Source organism: Buteo buteo, chromosome 20 (assembly GCF_964188355.1).
Source record: "Buteo buteo chromosome 20, bButBut1.hap1.1, whole genome shotgun sequence".
Taxonomy (NCBI): Eukaryota; Metazoa; Chordata; class Aves; order Accipitriformes; family Accipitridae; genus Buteo; species Buteo buteo.
Window position 1 is genome coordinate 22,202,960 of NC_134190.1, and position 12,089 is coordinate 22,215,048.

Genomic DNA, 12,089 nt, shown 5'->3' on the forward strand with positions numbered 1-12,089 from the left:
ACATATACTGGCTATATATCTTTTTCTCCTTGCTGTGTCTGAAAACCAGTTGCACCCAGTTCTCAAAGCTCTATTCCCTTAGTAAATGGTAACTGACCATTTTGTGGTCTCATGCTTTTACTCCTGGGGGCCTGTGGCACCATCTTGGGCTGGTACTCAGAAGCCCTTGTTATGCGCCATGGTTATAGAAGAAGAAACGAAGTAGGTGCATCAATGTTTAAATTAAAACTATAACATTTTCTAAACACAATAGTCATTAGAACTAATGTATATCAAAGTTTTTAATAAGCAATGTGATGTTAAACTCAGAAGGATTTGAAAGGTTCCCTTCCAGGCTCTCTACACTTGTAACTACTATAGCTTGTCTCTCAGCAAGAAACATTAGCTTCTGCTTAGTACTGCAAGCAGTAAATTGCAGAATATATGAAGCTTATATATTTCACCAGCCAGTCCACACAGCTTCTGTTTGGACAAAGCAAATTCCAGTATGATTATGAAAGGGCATACTCTCAACCTCTTTCTACATTGCACTCCTAGTTCAAACTTAATGTACAGATTTGTAGGTTCACTCTTCTTCCCTCTCCCAAGACAATTATCTTGCCCTTTTTGAGTTAGGAAAAGTTAAGCAATAGAAATTGTGGAGGTGAAAAGAAGAACTCTAGGAAGACTAAGTAATATCCTGTTGAAAGGAGCTAAAAAAGCAAAATTTGGTTGCGCATGTATCTACTAAGAGGAGAGCAAAAACAGCTTTCTGGCAGTAACTACACCAAGCTGGTTTTGGGGACAAAACCTAGTTCCGATACATTTGAGCTGCGAATGAGATGATTGAAGTTCTGTGATCAACGGAGTTCTTGCCTTAATGAACTCTAATCATGTAGAAGAGACGTGAACTTGCCAGCAAGCTTTAATGAACATCTGTAATTGTTTTGAAAGGACTTTCATGATAGAATATTTCAAAATTTATTTTAAAAAAATTCAAAAACTTTCAAAACCCAGCATATTTCAAAAGCTTATTTAAAATCTCACACATTTTAAAAACTCCAACGAAACCATAATGAAATAGCTTCTTTTTGTGTTAAGAGGACTTCAAGTTTCAACATGTTTAACAGAAGAAAAAATTATTATAATGTAAATTGCTAATCATCAGAAATGAAATCTTCTTGAGTTTCTAAAATGCTACTTTTGAATCATGGAAACATGACTATAATTATAGTACTTATTTTCTGTTGGCTATTCCTAGAATACCTCCAAAACTATAATGGCCTACATATTACAAACACCAAACTACTTCAAATTTTTCAGAAAAGGTCTTGAGTTAGCTCAGAGTTCCATCAGTCTCATACAGAAAACTGTAACAAAGCCTACATCACATTTATTTAGGTTGTGTATCTCCACAGGAGGAATGTTGCCCTGCATTCAATGGATTTGCTTTCTCCCCTACCCCCATCTCCCAATAACTAAAGTAATAGACTATAATTTTGTCACAGTTGGGTGTTAAAAGAGATTAAAATTTTTCTATAACTTTGCTTCACTGCACAATTGCAGTAAATGTTCTCTTATTCTAACAGAGCGAGCTGTTTTGTCATAAAACCACTTAAATGACAAAGAGGGAAAAAATGTTTTTTCGCCTTTTTCACATTTCTTATAACACTGAGGAAGTCATTCATCACTGCTGAGATTACTGAATTTAGCTATGTGTCACAATGTATGTGATATCCTATAAATGAAAACAATGCAGAAAGTATGACCTCTAGATACTCACTTTTTAATACGCAGTTCGGTCTGTAGATTGCCCAAGAGATGAAGAGTGCATTGCAATGTGAAAATGCATTCTTCTCCAGAATTCCCAGAGTTCTAAGGAAAAAAAAATATCTGAATGAGGATAGTTTGAGACAATATATAGGTACAGAAACACAAACTCGAAGAGATTACAAGGACCTATTTGCCCCTTTAACACTGTTCAAAACCAGAGTGTTTTATTAAGTGAAGTTGACTTCTTTCTGGAAGCTGTTGAGAAAATTGCACTCACACTACAAATGAAAATCCTCAGCATACTTATCAAAAAAAGGAGTTCAATCAAAACTACCTGACCACACATACAGAAGTATATGATATCTGCAGTCTTAAGATTTTTCATAGACCTTGATCTTTTTTTTTCAGTTCCTTGTAAGTTTCAATCACGCCAAATTATACACCAGAAATATGTAAGATTTTACTGTTTCTGAATAAAGACTGCTTTCCAATAGCTGAATAAGTCACTTTACAACAGTCACTAGGTCAACACTTTTTGGCCTATTGATGAAAAATATTCTGTAAGTATTTTTATTATTTCTGAGAAAGTCCAGTCATCACAGAATAGGTGGCAAAGTAAACTTTGGCTATATGACAGCAGTAAATTCAGAAATTCAGTTAAGTTTCAGGTTAGCTAAATTTCAACTACCATACTACACTACCGGATACAGACAAATTATTATTTTTTAAAAACAAGATCACTATATCACCTTCAGTAAAACACTGTTACAGTCTCATCTGGTAACTATGAAAAGATGGAGTATGTAAACCTGTTATGTCATGTGAAGTACACAGTTTTACCTCCCCTTTGTTGCTTAAACATCTGCCTATATATATATATATTTAAAGGTGGACATGGCCCATAAGGCAATAGAGATAATTTGCATAATGAAGCCTGTGTTTGATCTAAATGTACTGGCCTCAGAAACACTTGCAAGGAGCATCTAATTTTTCAGTCTTCTCACTTGTAGATTTTAATGCTGCAGCTTCATGATTCTTGTTACATTTAAAAAATTATTTTTGGTTTGCACTAATTTGCAAAGATTAATACCTGAAATTTGCTATTTGCCAGAGGCAGCTAAGAAGGCAACATAAACTGAAACTATTCCCAAACTGTTTAGACAAAGCACAGCTCTCTCATCTGAAGTGGTCTGGTTCTCGTGGTAAAAGGAATCAATAGCGTTATTCATGTCCCATTGCTACGTATCAAGTTAGGCCTTTGAGGTATAATGAAATGCACTCACACTGAAAATTAATATCCTGTGAGGTGTCATTTTAATGGAATGAATAAATAAATACAAAAACTTAATAAGAAAACTTCATTCCTATTCACCTGATCCTGCTTCTCTTCCAAACAATCTCTAAACTTTTTGTGATTTCAAGACTATCCTGAAAATGGAGTAACTACAGAAAAGAACTTCAAAGATCTGTGATCAGTCTTTTTGGCATATCTTATTATATGTAAGGGGGAAAAAATGTCAGCTGCTTTTCAGATGTAATCTATCAAAACCTCAAAGTTCTACTCTTCAAAACACTTTTTAAGAAGAAAACAAATCAATAAGATAACATTATTCAGAAAAGGGACTGAATCTAGCAGCAGAACAGTAAGACAGTGATTCAGTTCCCCTTCTTTTGAAACCAAAGACAGGCAATACAAAACAAACTATTACTGAGAAAAATATTTCACTGGGACTTAACCTTTTAAAAGTATAATTTAGTATGATTTAGTTTGTGTATTGCACACCTTGCCTTTACTCAACTCTTTGACCCTACCTGCACACCTCAATGCATTTTACTTTGGTTATGCTTTCCACTTATTTTTTGAATCTTCTGATCTCTTGTTTCTACTCCAACACTGCAAGAAATCACCAATATTGTATTGATTTCTTATTCAAACATTGTCTTCCCTGTTTCTACCAGGTCTTTCACTTACTCCCTGTATTCAGGTAGTCTTAGAACTCCCCTATTTGAAGTCCCATTTCAAATCCCATTCTTCCATCTCTAACTCACTTGCACATTCTCTTCCCCCAGGGCATATAGGTGGTCTCATTATATCAAAGAGTTTGAGGTGAAATTAAACTAGTTTACATGGGAAACACACATGAGAAAGCAAAAAGATGGATTAACCCTCTTTTATATCACAACTGTCCCTTCCGCTATTAATATTGTCAGATACAGAAAGGCATACTGCAGATTCAGTACACACTCAAAAACTTCTGTGATATATCAGTCACATTTTATAGAACACATTTCCTTTCCCTGTATTTCCATGTGACCAGGCCACCTTATGGTAGTTATTAACGTGTTATTTTTAGCAGTCATTTCTATTTTCTATTCAGATGGCTCAGAACTCCACCTCTCAGCATAAGGTTGTTTTACTTACAGACAATAAGGCAGATTTGTGAAGGCAGATATCCCTCTCTTTGCTCCAAGATAGCTTGAGGTAAACTGCACCAAGAGCCACATCTCTTCTCAGCCTTATGTAAACTCTTCAAGGGACTGATGCATTTAAAAGTTGCATCCTATAAATCCTTTTATAACACACCAAAATGGTAAGGCTACCTAGCTACTTGACATACATGTGGTTTTACAGCATGATGCTGAAAGTGCAGCTGCTTGTTGATTTGTGTTGAAGGACTGCAGTAGGCAGAAGGAATGAGATCTGGTATAGTTCTGCCCTTTAAAGTAGCTCCTAGACCAACTGAATCACCCTACATTTTGTTTGGGGGGAAATCTCACTGCTAGACTGCAGAAAGAATCCTGGGAGTAATGGAGCATTCACACAATATGGGCACCAAAACAGAGTGATCCAATGTGAAAAAAGAAAATACACTGGAAGAGTGACAAAAGAGCAAGGAGACAAAGTACTTGTTAGGCATTTGAAACCAGCCATTTTGCAGGCAGAACAGGGTACTGGTGTGCTCCTTTCAGTGAGTATGACAACAAATATTCACTTTTGTTAAAAAAAAATGCTCGTAGTATTACGATATTAGTATTGACAAAGGAGAACTGCAGTGGGTATTAATTGACATACGGACCAATATTAAAAGTAAACAGGTTAAACATATTCACAGAAAGTACAGTTCAAGGCTCGGAAATGTAACGACAGCAGATGTAAATTATCAGTGAATCAAGAAAATGCAGAAGAGCACTTTGTAGCCTGAATTCCCACATCCTACTGGCACAGGATTGGGGCAGAGAGGGAAGTTTTGTGCATGACAGAGAAGCATCATTGGGATAATTAGGCAATCAGAAATGCAGGGCGTATCACAGAGGGCACCTGCTTTGAAATGTAGACATAGCCCTTATAATAAGAGAGCCCCATGGTATCATTCTTTTGACAGTTTCCTCATCTGACAGATCTGCTCTCATAACTTTTCCCAGAAGAACTCCTTTGAACTAGTAGATTGACATGGCAACAATACAAACCACTGGAAATATTTAAGAGTTTTACCAGCCTGTGCAGAAATATACATTCTGTGCTCTGTAACCTATGTTTGTGCCTGTTTTTTTGAACAGAGCATGCAATGAAGCCATGTGGTTTACTTAGTGTGCCCAATCAAACTAGTATATCCTGGGTGACGAGGAGCCTTTCTTTGTATTTCAGATTAGTTTTCATCCAAACACTTGGACACACATTACTTCACTGTTTTCGTAGGCACCTTCCTTTGCATTTTATTTTCTCCTGTAACTTCCAAGTCAGTGAAAACCACTTTTCATTTTGAATCTTAGTGATTCTAGCCATGTAATGTCCAAAGGCCCAATCTGTTGTTGCATGAAGCACTGATGACTAAATCCATCCCTGCCTTCCATCTCAACACAGCAATTCAGATCAACTTGAAATCCTTGCAGCCAATCTGTTACTGACTTGATAATTAGAAGACAGGGTTCACTGACTATTCAGAGCCTACTAAGAGGTTGTCACAAGAAGAACAGTAACAACAATAAAAGGCAGACACTCCTCACTCCCCCACACTAGTCTTTACCTATCTTTCCTGAAAGAACCAAACTTGAAAAAAAGTAGAAGTCTGTAAAGTCCTAACAATAGCCCTTCTTTTAGAAGTAAAAGACACAATGCTTTTCATTCAGGACACTTGAAACTTACTTTGGTGTAATACCTGATTTTCTGCAATGAACAGTCTATTCACTACTGTCACTTAAGTCCAATGTCTCTTCAAATCTTTCTTCCCCTAAACACCCTGGTTTCTATGTCACAGGCATCCTGTAAGCCTGTAGCAGATTGCAGTGTCCCACCTGAAGTGCAGTCTTCTCTGCCAACTAAGAATACTCCTCAGCTGCTATTTTGTAGGCCTCAAACCCTAGCATTTCTAGGAGTCCATTACAGAAGAATTATGTGAATAGTTTAAAGGATAAAATTTTATCTCCTGAAACTTCATACATTTTAAACAGCTAGCAAAGTTTGAAACAGTGTGTAGACAAGGAATTTTTGGCCACAGAGTCCATATACCATGGAATACATGCTGTTTCCAGAGAAGAATAAAAAAAAGAAGAAAAACCCTGTACATATTGGAGTTCCAGATCAGTGCAGAACTTCTAAGAAACTATAGGTGCGGAAGTCTCTAAGTGTTGGACTTCTTTCCCTAAATATATCTTTCATTTGTATCTAGTTCCAGTGCACTAACAAAGAGCACAGCTGGAATCACTCCTGGCTCAGAACTTGTGAATACAAGCAGAACTGACTCTCTCTTCAGTGCAACGCAAACCCAGGAAAACCAGCTTAGAGGTATAAACTGGTGTAGGATGTCATGGTTGCTGCCAGTTTTGCTTTCTACCTAAATGATGTAACTGTCAGTTATAAACTGGGAAGTTTTCAGGCTATATGCACAGAATATTTTGAGGAAAAACAGAGCAAGCAATAATTTATGATCACATAAACATATTCAGCCTGTACTAAAGAAACACAGGCAGCTACCTCTAATTCATCCTGTTCATCTCATTAAGTTAATTCAGCCTGGAAAAAAAGATCCAAGAAGAGAGCCCAAAGTCATATTCCTACTCAGTCTGTTTTCTGGAGAAAAACCACTCTTGCTATGTTTTACACAGATATGAATCTTGCACCCAAATATGACACCCATCAATTTTCATTACGGGTTTTGTATTTTGCTAGCTGATGTTTAACGGGGTTTAGTTCAAGTAGTACATATCTAAAGAATGTAAATATTTCAGAGTTAGAAAATGCAATATTTACAATTATGTCTGCAACCCATGCACTTTCCTTTTCAGATACCAGTTTGTGAACTGAAACAGACCAGGAACCTGTGAAAAAAGTGTATTATAAGATTAAAAAGTGTGTGTACAGGTGAACTAAACAGAAATAACACTTTCAATACTTTTCGCTTACTTCTGAGCGCTTGGTTTTTCAGCACATGTAAGTTTTAGCCTGCATAACATTTTTCAGCATAGAATATACTCTTCTGGATACAATTTCAAAATATTTTCCTCATCTAACACTAATAATCTCAAATGACTGTTGACTGACCATATGACCAGGGTTTGAACTCTGAATTCATTTGCAGCTTCCTGGTTGAGATACATGAGTGGTAGATCATACAAATATACTGAACAGGATAAAACAATCTCTTCTTTTACATCACGACTGTCCCTGCCAACAATTCTCGGTAGTCTCAGAGCAGGGCACTTCTAATGCTGGAGTGGGACCTTGAGCATTGGAACATCTGTGTTGTGTAGTCATAAATTGTGAACAGTCCCAGCTTTCTCACCATTTCCTCATAGAAGAGATACTTCAGTCCCTTAATCAGCTTAGCGGCCCTTGACTCTTTCCACTAGATCCATCTCTCTCTTGTACTTGGGAGCCCAGAAGCAGACACAGCACTCCACACGTGACCTCACCAGGGCTGAGTAAAGGTGAAGAATCACCTCCCTTGACCTAGTGGCAACATTCTTTCTAATGCAGCATCTCTGTATTTCTCCTGGATCACCTGATCCTGCTTCCACCTTTTTATAACTGAGTTTTCTCAGGAGGCTCTTATTTATCCATGCAAATTTCCTGCTACCTTTAATTCCTGCACATCGAAATGGAATATTCTTGGGCTTGGAGTGGATGAACGGTGAAAATCAACTAGCTTTCTTAGACCCCTCTTCTCTTCAGGATTCTATTCCATGGTATTTTTCTAAGCAAATTCCTGAACAGGCCAAAGTCTGTTCTCCTGACATTCAGGGTTGTCATCCTGCTATTTGCCTTGTTTCCTTCTCTCAGGATCCTGAGCTCCGCCACCTCATGTTCACTGCAGGCAGCCAAGGATGCCCCTGCCCTTCACATCTCTGACCAGTTCTTCCTTATCTGTATGTATCGGGTACAGCAGAGCATCCTCTCCATCAGCTCCTTGGTCACCTGTGTCAGGAGGTTCCTCCTAAGGCCCAAGGCCTCCAAACACAAGGTTTCTTCCAGTTGTCTGAAGATGACCTCATACATTACTTCATAATCAGGTGGTCTTACAACTTTGCACATGTTAGTCTGTCCTTCAATCCTGACCCACCAGTTCTCTGCTGGCTCATCATCTGTTCCCAGGCAGAGCTCCACGCATTCCAGCTGATCTCTCACACACAGAGCAACCAAAGGCATTTCACTTACTGTGAAAAGTAGCGCACACATACATACACATACATGACACAAATACCTCTGTATTGTTCTGCAAAAAACCAAATACAACATTTTAATAAATTCACTCATTTCAGTTTCAATAGATAAAAAGTTTATAGCATAAACCATTAATTGATATTTTTACATTCAACATATTTTCATCATGAATCATTCCTGAAGAGAAATATGAAACAAAAAAACTTCCACTGAATAAGAATGTTTATAACAAGAATAAATATAAGCCACAAGTCAAAATCCCATCGTTCTAGCTAACAGTGAATATCATCTTGTTTCAAAAGTAACTCCAGTGGCTTCAAAACTACTGCACAAATGGCTCTACATGAGAGCCTTTATAATGTCTGTAGCAGGTAGAACAACTTCTCTTTCTGCACCACAGAACACTATTCAAAGCTAGTTTTCCTGCTTTGCTGGTTTTGACAAGCAGACTGTGAAACAGATTTGCAAGACAATATACAAAATCAGGGAACTGCAGAGTTATTTCAACATCCCTAATTACAATGCAGAGTTGGAAATGCAAGGACTGTCGACGCTTTTCTTTGCAGAGCTCAACTATCTATCAGCTGAAAAAAGCCTTGTTATAGCAAAAGTCAACTGGATAATTACAAGTACCTCCAACACCACTGCACAGTAAAATATCTCATGTATATTTCATATGAAAATCTACTCAATTATACTATTATTCTTAGTAAATCTACACAAGAAGAAAAGATTTAAATTTCCAATTAAAGAACTGACCTAAAGCACAAAAATACACTGCAACTGATTTAATATATGGGAATTTGGTGAGGTCCGATGAGCAGACCACGGACTGAAAGTATTTCTCAGATGAAATACTGTACAATTTCATCAAATTCAGTACAATTGTACTGCCTAAACAGCCAAACTTCTTCCTAATGTGCCTGCTCATAACAGCATTATCATGAGCTTTGATGTTTAGCTGTTGCTCCAGGTAGGACTGTGGACGTCCCAAGAGATGTTACATTCTTCATGGCTGCTGAGAGTAGATAGCTGCAAACTTCTTTCCATACATCAACGTCATTGTGCAAGTCTGGCTAGCTGTATTGGAGATACATCAGAGCAAATCTATGGAGTGTTTGAAAGCTCCATTGTTGTTGACTACTCCTTTGCTATGAATTTGGGAAAGGACTTAGGCAGAGCACAGCAGTGGAAGTTTAAAATCAAAGTGGCTGAACAGAAATCAGAAAAATGGTACAGTAAAGTTTAAGAGAGGCATATAGAGCAACAGAACTACAGCTATCTCAAAGTGAGTGAAGGCCCTCAGCCAGGGTCTGTACTGAATGTACAAATATCTTCCCATATTTGTGAGCGATGATAATAGATCTAGAGGACTTATTATTATTATATGTTCACTACTGTGCTCCAAGGTTGATACACAATTTAAACATTAACTCCAAGGTCTTAGCACTTTTCAAAAAAGATGCTGCTAAGTAATTATCAATAGAATTGAATATTCTGAAGAATCTTCAGAATTAAATAAATCCCCAAGTCATAACAAAAAATGACATACCTCATTCAAAGTCATCTGAAAAACAAAACAAAACAAAACAAAACCCCAGTAGTACTCCCCTAAGACAATAGATGTATTTCCTCTTCACTTCTTTTTCCTGAAAAGCGAGATGAAGAAGCTACCTCTTCTGCTCTCTTTTCCTTCTGGGGCTTTATCTTAGTTTCCATATTAATTGATAAACAAGAATTTATGAAATCCTACATTAGAAGGTATTACATCTATTAACAAAAATAATAAAAGCTTTTCTTCTGTAAGACTTATGTCTCTCAAGGGATCATTTTCTTATCCCCCTAATTTGACCCTTATCCATACTAGAAAAAAGTAAGGCAAGTTATCTGGATACAATCTTTGACTGACTCTCACTTCCAAAAAAACAAACACCTCTGCGCCCCCCCCCCAAACAAGCCCTTATTTTTTAAAAAAGTCCTTACATCGTTCCCATTATATGTAAGTTTAAATTGATACAAGGCTGCCCTGTCAGAAGCTTTCTCTTCTATCCTTCCTTGCCATCCCCTTGATGAAGCACTGCATCAAGGAAAAAGGGTTTTCAGAACAAACTAAAAGCTGATTGTGAAAAAGTTGGAAATCCTGAACTGGCAAGATTTCTTATATCTAGTAAATAAATACTACAAACTGGAATATTCCTGAGTTGGATCTGTAAGGACCTGGATCTGTAAGGATCAAGTGATCTGGAATTGATTTAGCTGAGAAACGGGATCACAGTTATACACAACAAAAATAGTAAAGAGATGCTCTTCTCTGAGCATCTGAATATAGCTATATTTCAGGTGGGCAGGAGAGTCTAAAGAAAAATATGTGAATGCAGTATGTTTAGTTTATAGATTTCATAAGTCAAACCACGAACTACAAGTCACAGGTGCTTTCCAGCAGTTGGTAACATACCAAGAACTGACCTCCAGGAGATGCTTAGCATAGAAGATGACTATTGTATGGCTACTACAACAACAAAACTCTTCTTACAAAGGAAGAGGTAGAAAAGACAGAACAGGTGTTCCTTGATGGCTTTCAGACATCATTACTTTAATCATGGCTAAGTATTCAATAAGTAAAAATAAAACACTTCAGGCACAGGAAGAATAAAAATATCTTCACTGAGAGCTAGAGCATAAACCCTTTTGTTAAATAGAAATGAGACAACACAAAAGATTTTACCTAGATGTAAAAAAAATTCTGTAATAATGCTCTGCTTCTCTTTGGATTTATTTACATCTTGTGATTATTTCCAAAAGGTCACTTGTTCGACCACCATAAAGGGATTCTATTCTTTACTCTATATAATCATGCCCAAGGAGAGGGGTGTCATGCTAACACCCCCTTATTTTGTTATTTTTTATTGACTGTGATCCTACTCTCCTCTTTCCAGCTTCAACAGGGCCAGATGACATCATCTCCTCTGCTCTAACTTGGGTTACAGAGTGGATTGTTTCTGAAAACAAAGTATGAATTTTGGCGCTCATTTGAAAAGCTGCTTCTATTACCATTAATCATCAGATTTTTCCCACTGCATGGCTATCAATGAACAGCAAAGGAGACAGAGACACTGTAAGGGTGACTGTGGACAGGTGGACCTAGGTAAAGTTGAATCTCTCCCGCTAAACTTGCCTTCTGTACTAAAGGAAAAACTAAGCTTTATATAAATAAAAAATTATCTTTAGTTCCAAACATTGCAACTATTTTCCTTGTACTTATTCCATTTCTTCTTTGGTAGTGCCATGAGTTCCTGGAGAATAAACACAACACTACAGGAAAGCAGAAAAGATATTAATTTCATGTGAACACTACCCAGCCTGCTTTTTAGAGTACTTAAATTGTGCTTTTGCCTTCACCAGAATGGAGAAACCTATAGTAAAATTTCTTCAAGCAAAATGATCAAGGAGTTGCCCAAATTTAGTTCTATTCTGCTGGGTCCTTCCAAATGCAAGGAGCAAGCAGAGGAGAGCTGAAGCAAACAAATGAGCAAAGGCCTCTATTACTTCAGTCTTGAACAAACAGCAAAGTCCAAATCACTGGCTACTGTATGGATTGTTCAGCACAATTCTCCTGACATGTTCCTCTGTTGTGAGCATCTCAGCCATGTAATACCCCAGTTCCCTCTTTTTGCAGTAA